General features: G+C 39.9%; 1 pseudogene; it reads left to right on the top strand.

Annotated features, from left to right (window-relative positions):
• The first annotated feature begins 1352 nt into the window (after nucleotides 1-1352).
• Nucleotides 1353-2936, top strand: LOC105718695 (splicing factor 3A subunit 3-like; annotated as a pseudogene).
• The last annotated feature ends 12998 nt before the right edge of the window (nucleotides 2937-15934 follow it).

The following is a 15934-nucleotide window of genomic DNA, read 5'->3' as shown; positions in this document are numbered from 1 at the left end:
CAAACAATACAAAAAGAGGGAATCCTCCCTAACTCTTTCTATGAGACCAACATCATCCTGATACCAAAACCTGGCAGAGACACAACTAAAAAAGATAACCACAGGCCCATATCTATGATGAACATTGATGCAAAAATCTTCAATAAAATACTTGCAAACCAAATCCAACAGGACATCAAAAAGCTTATCCATCACAATCAATAGGCTTCATCCCAGGGATACAAGGCTGGTTCAACATACACAAGTAAATAAATGTAATTCACCACATAAACAGAACCAAAGACAAAAACCACGTGATTATCTCAATAGATGCAGAGAAGGCCTTTGACAAAATTCAACAGCCCTTTATGCTAAAAACTCTCAATAAACTTGGTATAGATGGAACATATCTCAAAATAATAAAAGCTATATACGACAAACCCACAGCCAATATCATACTGAATAGGCAAATACTGGAAGCATTTCCTTTGAAATCTGACACTGGACAAGGATGCCCTCTCTCTCCACTCCTATTCAATATAGTACTGGAAGTTTTAGCCAGAGCAATCACACAAGAAAAAGAAATAAAGGGTATTCAATTAGGAAAGGAGGAAGTCAAATTGTCTCTATTTGCAGATGACATGATTGTATATTTAGAAGACCCCATTGTCTCAGCCCAATATCTCCTGAAACTAATAAGCAACTTCAGAAAAGTCTCAGAATACAAAATCAATGTGCAGAAATCACAAGCATTCCTATACACCAATAACAGACTAAAAGAGAACCAAGTCAAGAGCAAACTCCCATTCACAATTGCTACAAAGAGAATAAAATACCTAGGAATACAACTAACAAAGGATGTAAAGGACCTCTTCAAGGAGAACTATGAACCACTGCTCAAGGAAATAAGAGAGGACACAAACAAATGGGAAAAAATCCATGCTCATGGTTAGGAAGAATCAATATCGTGAAAATGGCCATACTGCCCAAAGTAATTTAAAGATTCAGTGCTATCCCCATCAAGCTACCTATGACTCTCTTCACAGAACTGGAAAAAAAAAAAACACCTTAAACTTCATATGGAACCAAAAGAGAGCCCACATAGCCAAGACAATCCTAAACAAAAAGAGCAAAGCTAGAGGCATCACACTACCTGACTTCAAACTATACTACAAGGCTACAGTAATCAAAACAGCATGGTACTGGTATCAAAACAGAGATATATACCAATGGAACAGAATAGAGGCCTCAGAGGCAATGCCACACACCCACAACCATCTGATCTTTGATAAACCTGACAAAAACAAGAAATGGGGAAAGGATTCCCTGTTTAATAAATGGCGTTGGTATTAAGAGGCCGCTGTGAAGAGAAGATGGAGACAATACTGGAGTGGCAGCAGTACTATCATGAGAAGGAACAGCTCATAGGCATCGTGGCCAAAGAGACACTCACTAAGAAGTCCACACTCTGGGACCAGATCAATTCTGATCACTGCACTCAGGCCATGCAAGATAGGTATATGGAGGTCAGTGGGAACCTGAGGGATTTGTATGATGATAAGGATGGATTACCAAAAGAGGAGCTCAATGCCATTTCAAGACCAAATGAGTTTGCTGAATTCTATAACAGACTCAAGCAAATAAAGTAATTCCACCAGAAGCACCCAAATGAGATCTGTGTGCCAATGTCAGTGGAATTTGAGGAGGTCCCGAAGGCTCGAGAGAATCCAAGTGAAGAGACACAAAACTTGGTGAAGTTCACAGATGAAGAGGGATATGGTCGTTACCTTGATCTCCATGACTGTTACCTCAAGTACATCAACCTGAAGACATCTGAGAAGCTGGATTATATCACATACCTGTTCATCTTTGACCAATTGTTTGGCATTCCTAAAGAAAGGAAGAATGCAGAATATAAGAGATACCTATAGATGTTGCTTGAGTACCTTCAGGATTACACAGATAAGAGTGAAGCCTCTCCAAGACCAGAATGAACTTTTTGGGAAGATTCAGGCTGAGTTTGAGAAGAAATGGGAGAATGGGACCTTTCCTGGGTGGCTGAAAGAGACAAGCAGTGCTCTGACCCATGCTGGAGCCCATCTTGACCTCTCCGCATTCTCCTCCTGGGAGGCGTTGGTCTCTCTGGGTTTGGACAGATTGAAATCTGCTCTCTTAGCTTTAGGCTTGAAATGTGGCAGGACCATAGAAGAGCGAACCCAGACTATTCAGCACCAAAGGAAAGTCCCTGGAGTCACTTGATACCTCTTTGTTTGCCAAAAATCCCAAGTCAAAAGGCACCAAGTGAGACAACTGAGAGGAACAAAGACATTGCTTTTCTAGAAGCCCAAATCTATGAATACATAGAGATTCTTGGGGAACAGTGACATGTCTCTCATGAAAATGAACAACGCAAGCAAGCAAGGACAGGAGAAGAACGAGAAGAGGAGGAAGAAGAGCAGATTAGTGAGAGTGAGAGTGAAGATGAAGAAAATGAGATCATTTACAACGCCAAAATCCTGCCACTTGGCTGGGATGGCAAACCCATTTCCTACTGGCTATATAAGCTTCATGCCCTAAATATCAACTATAACTGTGAGATTTGAGAAACTACACCTACCGAGGGCCCAAAGCCTTCCAGCGACACTTTGCTGAATGGCGTCATGCTCATGGCATGAGGTGTTTGGGCATCATAAACACTGCTCTCTTTGCTAATGTGACACAAAATGAAGATGCTGTCTCCTTGTGGGCCAAACTGAAATTGCAGAAGGCTTCAGAACAATGGCAGCCGGACACTGAGGAAGAATATGAAGACTCAAGTAGGAATGTTGTGATTAAGAAGACATATGAGGATGTGAAAAGACAAAGACTGCTCTAGTGTTCAGGGATGTAGCTCAGCTTTTGGGCTAGTCCAGGCTTCACTGAGATCTGCTTTTTCTATTTCTCCTAACCAAATCCTCTTAAAGATTGTTTGCTATGTAGTCTCATGGTCTAGCATGTATCTTGTAGAAACAAGGCATGATGGCAGATTGCAGGGTTGGGATGTGTTTTATCTGTTTTATATTAAAAAACATTCTGCCAGGAAAAATAAATAAATAAAAATGGTGTTGTGGCAACTGGCTAGCCATATGCAGAAAACAGAAACTGAACCCCTTCCTTACACCTTATACTAAAATTATCTCCAGATGGATTAAAGACTTAAACATAAGACCTAACACCATAACCCTAGAAGAAAACCTAGGCAAAACTATTCAGGACATAACCATATGCAAGGACTTCATGACTAAAACACCAAAAGCATTGGCAACAAAGCCAAAATAGACAAATGGGACCTAATCAAACTCCACAGCTTCTGTACAGCAAAAGAGACAATAATTAGAGTGAACCAGCAAACAACAGAATGGGAAACAATTTTTGCAATCTACCCATCTGACAAATGGCTAATATCCAGAATCTACAAAGAATTCAAACAGATTTACAAGAAATAAACAAACCCATTCAAAAGTGGGTGAAGGACATCAACAGACACTTTTCAAAAGAAGACATATATGAGGCCAAAAAACATATGAAAAAATGCTCATCATCACTGGTGATTAGAGAAATGCCAATCAAAACCACATAGAGATACCATCTCACCCCAGTTAGAACGGCGATCATTAAAAAATCTGGAGACAACAGATGCTGGAGAGGATGTAGAGAAATAGGAACACTTTTACACTGTTGGTGGGAGTGTAAATTAGTGGAACCATTTTGGAAGACAGTATGGTGATTCCTCAAGGACCTGGAAATAGAAATTCCATTTGACCCAGCAATCCCATTACTGGGTATATATCCAAAGGATTATAAATCGTTCTATTATAAAGCACATGCACACGAATGTTCATTGCAGCACAGTTTACAATAGCAAAGACCTGGAACCAACCCAAATGCTCATCAATGATAGATTGGACAAGGAAAATGTGGCACATAAACGCCATGGAATACTATGCAGTCATAAAAAACGATGAGTTCATGTCCTTTGTAGGCACATGGATGAATCTGGAAACCATCATTCTCAGCAAACTGACACAAGAATAGAAAATCAAACACTGCATGTTCTCACTCATAGGCGGGTGTCGAACAATGAGAACACATGGACATGGAGGGCAGCACCACATACTGGGGTCTGTTGGGCAGGACTAGGGGAGGGACAGTGCGGGGTAGGGAAGTTGGGGAGGGATAACATGGGGAGAAATGCCAGACAGAGGTGACAGGGGGATGGAGGTAGCAAATCAGATTGCCATGTATGTACCTATGCAATAATTCTGCACGATCTGCACATGATCTGCACCCCAGAATCTAAAGTATAATAATATATATATAAAAGAAAAATAGAATAGAAAAAAAACTGGATGATATATTCAAAGAAAGTTTTATTAAACAAAAAAGCAATATGCTGATAGAAAAAATACATAAGGGTCATAGGAACATTTTATATACAGTAATGTTCCTATTCCCTATGAAAATATATTCTGCTAAAGGTTTTGGATTTAAAGAATAAAGAATGAATTACTTGAGCACCCAGGCAGAAAAATAAATCACCTAAAAACTAAAATAAAATGAGGCCATTATTAGCCTTTTCTATTGTCACATTCATTTCAAGAAGGCAATAAAACAATATTTAGCAAAGAGAAAAGTGTGGCCAAAAGATTAAATCCAGAGAAGGTGCTATTCCCCTATAAAGCTAATAAATGAACTTGTCAACATGAAAGAACTCAGGATATGTAGCACACATGAGACCTCCTTAAAAAAGATGCTGCACCAAAATGGCAAAAAAAAAAAAAAAAAAAAATCTACATAAGAGATGACTCTAAAGAAATTAGTAATAAAGAAGCTATAGTTTAAAAAGCAATGACTATAAATTAACCCATCATATTACAGAACAAATACTAAACAATTACATGGAGTTTTGTTATATTTGGTCCTATTTCAATGGGAATTACCTTACACTTTGACAATATAAAACAATATATAGCTAACAAAAGGGAAAGGAGGAAGGGAAAGTGATGAGAGTGTTCATGACTTCATGTCTTTCGTAGAAAATAACATTTTTGTCATAAAGTAGGAAAAAAATTCAAATTTCTTAATGTTTTCCACGACCTTAGAGGAATCCCTTAGAAAGTGATTTCTCTTATGGTGAAGAATCATTTATTTAAACTTTAGCAATTTCTCTTCTTTTATCCCAGTTTCTTTTCTTTCTGTTAAATGTCCTACCAGTACTTCTCTCTAACTGTTCTTCTCTCTATATTTGCGTTAGAAATGTCTGCAACGCTGTTCACACAATATTTATAATGATTATTATGGATGGTTTACATTTTTTCTTATTACATTTCTGAATTGCTTACTTTCTTTATAATAAGGTATTATTTGTATGAAAATAGCAAAATTATTTTTCTTTAAGAAAAAACATTAGTAGAAGCAGAGGTCTAAGCAAATATATCTACCCCTCTCTTATATTGCAAAGAAATGTAGGAAATGGTATAAATCAGAGTGAAACCTTAACATGCATGTATATCTAAAAAGCTAGCATAGGAGGAGAAATTTTGAGGGAACTCTTAAAAGACAGAAAGCAGACTGAATTGGAATGATGGAGAAAACAGAACATATTATTCTGAACCCCTAAATATCAGAGCTAAGAAAGATTCCCTATAAAGGAGTTTGGGAGTAAAATGGAAATTTTGAATCACCAAATTCCAGGAGCAGAAGAAGTCCCAGGACTACCACTGGGGCTGGCATGTTCCCCTTCCCTCACCTTGGGTCTATGGAGTTTGTGAGGCTGACATCACTGGGTTTTGTCCCCTGGCTAAAGCTCTTGGCACTGTTTATTGATGAAATGCCTTAGAAGAGATCTTAGTGAGGATACTGAAGTCAGAAATGTAAGCAGAGAAGGGCTTGGGGTAACTTTAGATTCTAGTTTCAGATTCTGAGAGAAGAAAATAGACAGCACCACCTAAAGTTTCATTCCTGTGAACAAAACTCTTATTTGGTAAATTGTCAAAGCTTAAGGCTAGGATAGTAATAGCGAAGGTAAATTTGAGAAAATTGAGAATGTAGCAATGGAAACCATAAAAGAAACAGGGAAGTTGACATGTACATAATAGTTAAATAAATAATATTTAAAAACCATTCCCAGAACTCAAGAAAGACACTCGTCTTTAGATGGAAAGGGCCCACTAATTATGAAGCAGCATGGATAAGTTTCCTTAGTCCACATCTACATGCATCATGGCAAAACTGGACAACTCTAGAGATAAGGAGAAAAGTTCTTAAATCTTTTACAGTTAAAAAAAAATTACACTAGCTCTAGGTGAACAAAAATCACACTGACCCCAGAAATCTAATCAGCGCCTCAGGATATTAGCAGATAATGAAGCAACTTCTGAAGGAAAATGATTCCAGGGCTTGAATTCTATACTCACTCAAAAACGTGTAAATCATAAAGGAATATAAAACATTTTCAGGCCGGGTGCGGTGGTTCACGCCTGTAATCCCAGCACTTTGGGAGGCCGAGGCGGGTGGATCATGAGGTCAAGAGATCGAGACCATCCTGGTCAACATGGTGAAACCCCGCCTCTACTAAAAATACAAAAAATTAGCTGGGCATGGTGGCACGTGCCTGTAATCCCAGCTACTCGGGAGGCTGAGGCAGGAGAATTGCCTGAACTCAGGAGGTGGAGGTTGCGGTGAGCTGAGATTGCGCCATTGCACTCCAGCCTGGGTAACAAGAGCGAAACTCCGTCTCAATAAAAAAAAAAAAAAAAAGAAAAAAAACATTTTCAGACATGAAAAACCTCAAAGATTTTAAAATCATATATGACAAATAACATACAAGGAAAAATATTTTTAAAAAAGAGAAATATAAAAGAAACAGTGGCAATCTGACTATATAGGGAAATAAGGGATGCAATCTGACAGGAAATAGGTTGATCTGTTTTTGATATATAGAACTTTTTTTTTTTTTTGAGATGGAGTCTCACTCTGTCACCCAGGCAGGAATGCAGGGGTGCAATCTCAGCTCACTGCAGCCTCTGCCTCCTGGGTTCAAGCAATTCTCCTGCCTCAGCCTCCGAGTAGCTGGAATTACAGGCATACATCACCACACCCAGCTAATTTTTGTATTTTTAGTAGAGGTAGGGTTTGGTCATGTTGGCCAGGCTGGTCTTGAACTCCTGATCTCAGGTGAAATGCCCGCCTCAGCCTTCCAAAGTGCTGGGATTACAAGTGTGAGCCACTGTGTCTGGCCCTGGAACATACCTTTTGGAGCGACAAGAGCTATGTGACAAAGGATCACACTTCCTTTTCTATGGGTCCAAGGAATCAACTTGGTTCCATAGTGAAGAGTGTTTATATAATCATTATACTTAATATGACTTTTTAGGGGCTCAGATCTCCAGAAGCAATCTATAGACAAAGCATCAAAGAGAGTGAACCATTCCATATCTTGACAACCTAGAAATAATGTAACCAAACAAAATTGGGAATCACATCAGAAGAGGGAAATTTCTTTTTTGGGAGTCAACATATTCAAAGTTGGTAATTCAGTAAACAGAAACACAGACATTATGATGTAAAGTCATAGTAATCAATGGAAGAACTGAAAAGACATGAGCTCAGAATGGCTAACACTGGAGAATGTGGACAGGCAGGAGTGGGGTAGGTGGGGGACGATTCTTTTTTTTTTTTTTACACCTTCCTATGTTGTTTGATTCTCTTCCCCATGTACAGGTATTTACTTACATTTAAAAGAAAAAAGTCAGAAGCTCCCCAAACAGCAGAATACCTACTAATCCTTTTATTCTCTCTTTTCAAATCCCACTCCTAATAAGCAATTCGGAACATCTGCTTGAACATTTATAAAAAGCAACATTAACTTTACTGTTACAAAAAAAAAAAACGTCAACAGCTTTAGTTTAGTTAAAGAAGAATGCTTAAGCTAAAGCTCTTGGCTAACTACCTGTTCTGATGTCATCATTTTATAAATCAGGAAACCAAATCCTAGAGGTCAGTGTTCCAAACAAAGAAATACTATAGGCAGTGGTAGACTTGAAGGAAAGTGATTATATTTATCATTGGTGTTTAAATCAGTTGAGCTCATGACTATTAACTGGCAACAGTAGCATTACGGCTTGGCTCCTTTCTGAGGAAAGTCGGGCGGAAAAAATAGATGTGGTCACTGACTGTCTCCCTCTTTCCTTGCCCTCTCTCAGTACACACCTGCTTCTGCCTGGAATCCAGGGGAATGCTCAGCACTGCACGAGATGCCTACTGGCTCACTGCTGCTTAATTATCAGTGTGCGGCAGGCAGGGCCCTTCGAAATCTGCTGCCAAGAACTAGTAAATGGATCCCTGGAGGAAGCAGCCTGAGATCTGAGTGTAAAAAAAAAAAAAAACCTTTGCAAATGAGAACTAGTAGGCAGGGCAATGAGGACAACACAGAGACAGAGGATGACAGATGAGAGAGAGCAGAAGGGAGGGGAAGAGAGGATACACAGAAACGTTTCCCTCCCTGTTTGTCTTCGAGCAGATTTAAGGGCAGTTTGAGGAGTCCAGAAGGCTTCTCTGTACTAAGCAAATTGATGCCCCTTTATCACTGCAGAAACTCCAAAGGTGACAGAAGGAAGTCATGTGAAGCTTTTAGGAGGGAGATGCTGCCAAACCCATAGCTTGGCCATCAGCAAAAAAAACACACTGGCGGCCGGGCGCGGTGGCTCACGCCTGTAATCCCAGCACTTTGGGAGGCCGAGGCGGGTGGATCACGAGGTCAAGAGATCGAGATCATCCTGGTCAACATGGTGAAACCCCGTCTCTACTAACAATACAAAAAAATTAGCTGGGCACGGTGGCGCATGCCTGTAATCCCAGCTACTCAGGAAGCTGAGGCAGGAGAATTGCCTGAACCCAGGAGGCAGAGGTTGCGGTGAGCCGAGATCGCGCCATTGCACTCCAGCCTGGGTAACAAGAGCGAAACTCCGTCTCAAAAAAAAAAAAAAACAAAAAACAAAAAAAAACACTGGCAACTTTAACGTCATAGTGTTTTTCCTCTGATGATGCTACAAACAGCTCGACAATTGGGGAAGAAGAAGGAGGCAGACAAGCTGTCCAGACTTGGAAAGGGTGTTTTGAACAAGTTATAAAGTAAGCACTGAAAAATACATAATGTGCATAGAAGCAATTTACAGGGTTGGATGGAGTGCACATTTGTACAGCATATTTGCTCTCTATTGGAAGGTAAGTTTTCCTCTATGTACTGTAAGTATCTGACAGCAGGAACCGTGCCTACTTTGCCCATCTAGCAGAGTCTCTGGCAAATTGAAGGCATCCAACACACATTTGCTAATTACTTCAAGACGACGTGACAGCCCTTGGAACCCAATTTTCCATCTTAGTTTGGAAAGTTATTACCAACACACTAGGACAGTTCAAAGAGAAAAGATCATTCTTTGCCCTTCCCTCTTTCTCTGCTAGACCTCTGGTAGTGGATAAATTGGAGGGCAAGTATTAAAAAGGAATCTGAGATATTCCTTACACCCCCATAAGCACTGGTATATCAGGCAATGAGGAGAGGATAATCTAGGTATGCTAGAAAAAACTTCAAATTATGAAAAACTTTTAGCTAGATAAAAAGATACTGAGTGTTCTCTCTAGTACACCTTTCCAGGTTATTTTTCTCTTTTGGTTAGTCTGTATGTAAAACTGATCATAGAAACTCATTTTTGCTTTTAGAAATAGAAAGAAATTGTGCCTGGTGGAATGCAATTGATTATTGCCTGATACATAGATTAGTCTTGTATCTATTTGAAAATTCTGTCCAGCATTCCTCATTGTCTATATATCTGTGTTTCATTGAGTTCTCCTTTGAACATATTTGACATCCTATTGGTTCAGCCAGTTCATTAATTAAAATATTTGACACATGCTAATTTTATGTTTGTACAAGAGTCATCATTTTACCTTTTTAAAAATTAACGTTTAGCATTTTAATATACCATTTTTTATTTTAGTTCAGGGATTTAATTTATTGTTACCTCTTTATGACTCTTTTTCTCTTCCCTTTTCCTTCTTTTGTGTGTGCATGTGTGTGTGTGCCTGTGTGCGTGTGTGTGCATGTGTGTGTGCCTGTGTGCGTGTGTGCACGTGTGTGTGCATGTGTGTGCACGTGTGCATGTGTGTGCGCATGTGCATGTGTGTGTGCACGCGCGTGTGTGATGTTGTACAGTGCAGTGGTAGAACACTTGCTCCCGAGACCAAAGAACCTGAGTTTGACTCTCCACTTTCACACTTCCTAGTCATCTTAGTCAAGTTAATTAACTGCAGAGCCTCAGTTTTCATATGTGTAAAATAGCAATAGTGCTAGCACCTACTTTATGGCTTGCTCTGAGGCTTTAATGAAATAATGCATGCAAAATGATTACACATTGCTTATCAAATAGTAAGCACACAATAGACGTGAGCTATTACTCCTCCTTTTTTCCTATGGTAGGCAAGCCAGGCTATTAGTGATCGGTTCCCAGCAGAAGTGGGAGTATGGACCTAGACTGTTGGTCAAGCCACCGGCAGCAATTCTCATTTGACCGTAGGTTCGCCTTTCTACACTTTACCCAAAATAATGTATACCTTGTGTGGCAGCTGCTAGTTGCCCATCCAACACCCATTCTTGCTTTTTATCTTACAATAAAATGCCTACATTAGTGGGGCAACAATGTGCTAAGTAAAATACTACATTCCCAGCCTCCGCTGCAGCTAAATACGGCTCTTCAGTCAGTTCTGGCCTACAAGATAGCATGCAGTGTTGGGAGGGACTTCCAGGAAGGTTACTAAAAGGAGGAGAAAAAGCTACAGGAAGACATTTTTGAGTCCTCCCTTTCTTCATCCTATCTCTCAGAACATGAATTCGTTGACTGAAGTCCCAGGAGCCATCTTGAATCTCCTTCAGACTTCTTTTACAAGAGATGAAAAAAAGTCCTTGTGCATTTAAGCCAGTTTTAATTTGGCTTTTCTGTTAGATACAGCTGAACCAATGGGCAGATGTTGGGTGCCTTATCCAAACAAAGGAGGCTCTTACCCACAGAAACATGTGGTTTGAGAACTCAGAATGACTGTTTTTTTGGGCAGGGGAAGACAGGGTCTCACTCTGTCACCCAGGCTGGGGTGCAGTGGCACAATCACAGCTCACTGCAGCCTTGACCTCCCGGGGCTTAAGCCATCTTCCTGCCTCAGCTTTCCAGGTGGCCGGGACTACAGGCACATACCACTATACCAGGCTAATTGTTGTATTTTTTGTAGAGATGGGGTCTTGCCATGTTGCGTGGACTGGTCTCAAACTCCTAGGCTCAAGTAATCCTACTGCCTTGGACTCCCAAAGTACTAGAATTACAGGCGTGAGACCCCACGCCCATCCTAATTTCTACCCATCTGCCGTCTACCCATAGCTGGGTTAGCTGAGGGCTTCAAGAGAATGAGCAGAGCTAGAGAACTTTGTCTTGAAGAGAGAAGAGTCTCTTCTACCTACAGCCCCTGTTGACACAAATGTGTAAATTTCCTCACTGGAGAATTTTTTCTGCCCAAGAGCAATTTTCAAGGGGTAGAGGACTGTGAGTGACCAGTATAACTATGGAGTTTAGAGAAATTATAAATATTAATACATAAAAAAAATTCTGATTTGCCTCCTCTGGGCAGATAAATCATTAGTATGTAGTTATATAATTATCTAACTATAGTTATAGTTAGGTTATATGATTGTATTTTGGTGGCTTTGCTTTTGATAAAATCAATAATACTAGAGTTTAGTTATGTAATTGTAGTTGGTAGATTTACTTTTGGTTAAAAATCAATAACATTAGACTTTTACTTTTCACTAAATTATCTCATGTTCCCTTAATTATCTCATGTCTACCCCACAACACTATGAGAGATGCATTATTTCATCATTCAAATCAATTCTATCAAGGTTGCTCAGTTACTTTATAGTAGTGGCTCACTTTAAAAAGCTCTTGACTCAACTGGGTTTTCTTCATAGCTAACATGAACATACAATTCTTACCAAAGGACTAGTTGAAGTTAGAACTTTTGATAATATAAATGACTCCTAAAGTATACATTTGACTCTGCTGGTTTTGAACTTATAAAAATAATGAAGTAAACTGGTGACAGGCCCAAAGTTAGGAGCTTTGTTGAAAAATACATGTGCTATGTTTATGAAACAATTCTAACCAAGGAATATTTTGACAATTTAAATATGAAGAAATTAGGGTTATCTGAATTTTGTTTTCCATGAAATGTTATGTAAGTATAAAACTGTCTTTGGTTTTATCAAACCTCAAATGTTTTATCTTCCTGAATAATTTCTCCTCAAAAGTACAATTCAGCTAATTAGCCTATCCCTGGCTTTCATGGCCACCAGTGATGTGAATATCTAGAAGTCCAATCTGTAACCAGTTCCGTGGAACTTTGAGGAGGTCACAGCTGAGTAAATGGCATTGCTCCTCCATAGTAAGGGCTGATGAAATGCACATGCCACAAAAACATAGCTAAGGCATTTGGAATTTTCTTTTCTCTAAGTCCTTCTTAAGCAAAAGAGTACCTAGTCTAAGAAAGCTGCTCATGAAAAAAATCATTTTTCTGAAAGGTCAAGCAAGCAGTGCTATGAATGGATGGAAATATTCATGACAAGGGAAAACCCATTTAACTCACGTGGAACTCCATTATGAAGTAAATATAATTAGGGATCAATAGAATAAACACACTAGGGCAGCAAGGCTCTAATAAGAAACTAGGTGTGAATAAAAACACACGTACCATAAGTCTCAAAAATCATGGGCTCTTAGAATCTGGATCTTGGCATCTGCTCATCTTCCCTTTCCATGCTACCCCACTTGTGTTACAGGGATCATTCAGCAAGACTGGAGGTTTCAGAATTTCCTCTACATCCATATCCCCTCTTGCTTCAGAGAAATATCTGGTGATGATTTGTGTAGAGTGACCCAGATCACTGCACCCTTACAAAGCATCTTTCTTCCAAGATAATCCAAACACATTGCTTTGGTTAAGCGTGCCAAAGATCATTTCATCACCAGCCAGTTAGTGCCTTCACTGACTTGTTACCACCTCAAAGCATTTAAACAACGTCTGGTTGAAAAGTGAGCAGCTGATCTATGTCTTCTTCTGTTTCAGTCAGTTATCAGTGACCTTAGTCTTCTGGCTAGGATGCCTTGAGTTAAAGGGCATGTCCAGGGATGTTTTTCACTTTCTATATTTCCTTCTCTCAATTTCTGTTTCATGTCAAGACTTCACAAGAAACACACGTGCATAATGATGATGAATAGTCTATCTTTCATGTGGAGATACTTCTTTCCTGAGTCTTTAAGATAGTTCCTCAGAATTAAGAAACAGGCTTGACTTCACCTGTTCTTTGTTTCATTTGATTTACTTGTAAAGCAAGATCAAGGTCTCATTCAAACCTCGAGTTCAGTTTGAGACAATTAAATACAGACAACACAGATAATGGCACTGAGCTTCAAGACAGTAATTAAATGATGGGCTGTCAGAAACTAGAGAAAGTATTTACCCTGGAGACAGAAGACCGAGAATCTATAGATTTATACAGTGTTATAGAGGAAGTAAACACAGCGGCAGGACCTCAAAGATTGCAGTCACAGTTCAACAGTTGCATTGTATAAAAAGGGAAACTGAGATCCAGAGAAGTGTTAGGTCTTGTTGATTTCAAGAAACCAGTGAGCCACCCAGTCAGCTAGAAGCTGAACCCACTGTCCCTGTGCAACTATTTTCTCATTCCACCACTCGGACTCCCAAGTGGAGATGACCTCCCCTGTTGTGGGAACAAGAGGAGTCGCAGTATCATTCAGGAACCAGACTGTGTCTCATATATTTGGGGAATGAACAATGCCACATCCTTTCCCTGCCCTTGCTTTATGTAGATTGATTCAACCACCTTCTCCATCATTAGGTACTATTCAGACCAGCTGAGGAATTCTCCTGTTGATTTATTAGCCTCTACTGGGCTATGTTCCATGTAATTTTCAACCGAAGGGGAGAAAATATTTCCATCAGCTAGAAAGTTGTGTGAAGTACAGAGGTTAAAACAACATCTCCCCTGAATAATGCATTTAAAAAGTCACCCAAAGCATGTTATTCAATCTGGCACCCAGATTTCAAGATTGCCAGATGGCCCACCCAGGCCTCTGAGGAAGAAGTATCACATTGCCCTTCCCTTCTTTATCCTGCCTTGCACTGATAATATCACAATTGAGGAAGAACCATGTAAGTGCAGCATTCTATTATGCCAGTAACTAAAGGTAAGACACTCTGGCTGAATCCTCTCTCTATACCCGAAGACAAAACAGCATTTATGTATGTAATACCAAATTCCCTACACATTTTTCAGAAAGCAAGGAAACCTCAGGGAGAGACCAAGAAAGAGGTGGTTTCAAATTCCTCCTAGGGCAAGCCTTTGGGATCTAACCATATAAATGGTATGACAAAGCCTAAGACACCAAACACCGTCTCACACATGCAGACAGACTTTCAGTTCCAGCCCCAGTATCACTCTGAACTATCTCTGCCTTATATTTAATCAACGACTGTATATCAGACACAAAGTGCTCTGCTATGTGCTGTACTGTATGTGATACAATACCGATGTACACAGGACCAAGCATAGCCTCTACTTATGACAGGTTAGTGAAGGAGATAGACACATACACACCAGAAATAACAGCTAATTCCAAGCAGGGCTTACTTGTGCCATGTACTGTCTTAAGCACTTTACATATATTAATTCACTTAATTGCTCAACAACGTCATAAGGTAGCCTACATTATTATTTTATTTTTCTAGTGTAGAAACTGAAACTAGGCGATGTGTCAAAGGTCTCCGTTACTGGGTTGAACTGTGTTTCCCCAAAGTTCATATGTTGAACTCCTAAACCCCAGGACCACAGAAAGTGACGATATCTGGAAATAGAGTTGTTGTATATGTAGTTGGTTAAGTCACACTGGAGTCTGGCAGGCCCCTAATACAATATACCTCTTGTCTCACAAAAACTGGAACTTTGGAGACAGCTATACACACAGTGAGCACATCATGTGAAATCGAAGGCAGAATTCAGTGAGATGCAGCAGAAGCCAAGGAATGCCAAACAGTCCAGCAATCTCCCAGTAGCTGGGAAGGAGGCCTGGAAAGGATCCTTCTTCACAGCCCTCAGAGAGAACCAACCTGTTGACCCCTTGTGTTCCCAGACTTCTCACCCCCTGAGCTGTGAGACAATACATTTCTGTTTAAGCCACTCAGTCTGTAGTACTTTGTTACGGCAGCCCTAGCAACTGAAATGGTCACCAGGCCAAGAAACAGTGAAGTCAAAATTCATGTCCAAGCAACAAGGCGCCAGAATCTGCCTTCACAATCATTAAACTGCTCACACTGGTGACGGCATTGACCTATGTATTATACCAAGCACTTCCCAACATATAAGGCAGAAGACAGCAGACCCAGGAAGGAGTACGTAAACTGAGTTCAAAGATTTTAATCTTCCCAGTTGAAAACACTCATTGAATAAACATTTGTCGAGAATGTACAAATGAGGTGACTAAAAGTGCAAAGACATGTCTCTATTCTCACGAAAATTTAGTTGGATCTAATAAATTGTGTAAGACTGGGTTAATGCCTATTCTCTCGCAGGTTCTCTTTTTACAAAACCATTTATTTTAGGTTCAGGGGTACATGTGCAGGCTTGTTATATAGGTAAATTGTATGTTGTGGGAGTTTGGTGTACAAATTATTTCATCACCCAGGTAGTGAACATAGTACCCAATAAGCAGTTTGTTGATCTTCTCCCTCCTCCCAGCCTCCACCCTCACACAGACCTTGGTGTCTGCTGTTTCCTCCTTTGTGTCCAGGTGATCTC

The sequence above is a fragment of the Aotus nancymaae genome, unplaced genomic scaffold (assembly GCF_030222135.1).
Source record: "Aotus nancymaae isolate 86718 unplaced genomic scaffold, 86718_ANA_hifiasm-v0.15.2.pri h1tg000041l, whole genome shotgun sequence".
Classification (NCBI taxonomy): Eukaryota; Metazoa; Chordata; class Mammalia; order Primates; family Aotidae; genus Aotus; species Aotus nancymaae.
The sequence above is the reverse complement of the archived record's forward strand: the minus strand, read 5'-3'. Positions and strand labels throughout refer to the sequence as shown.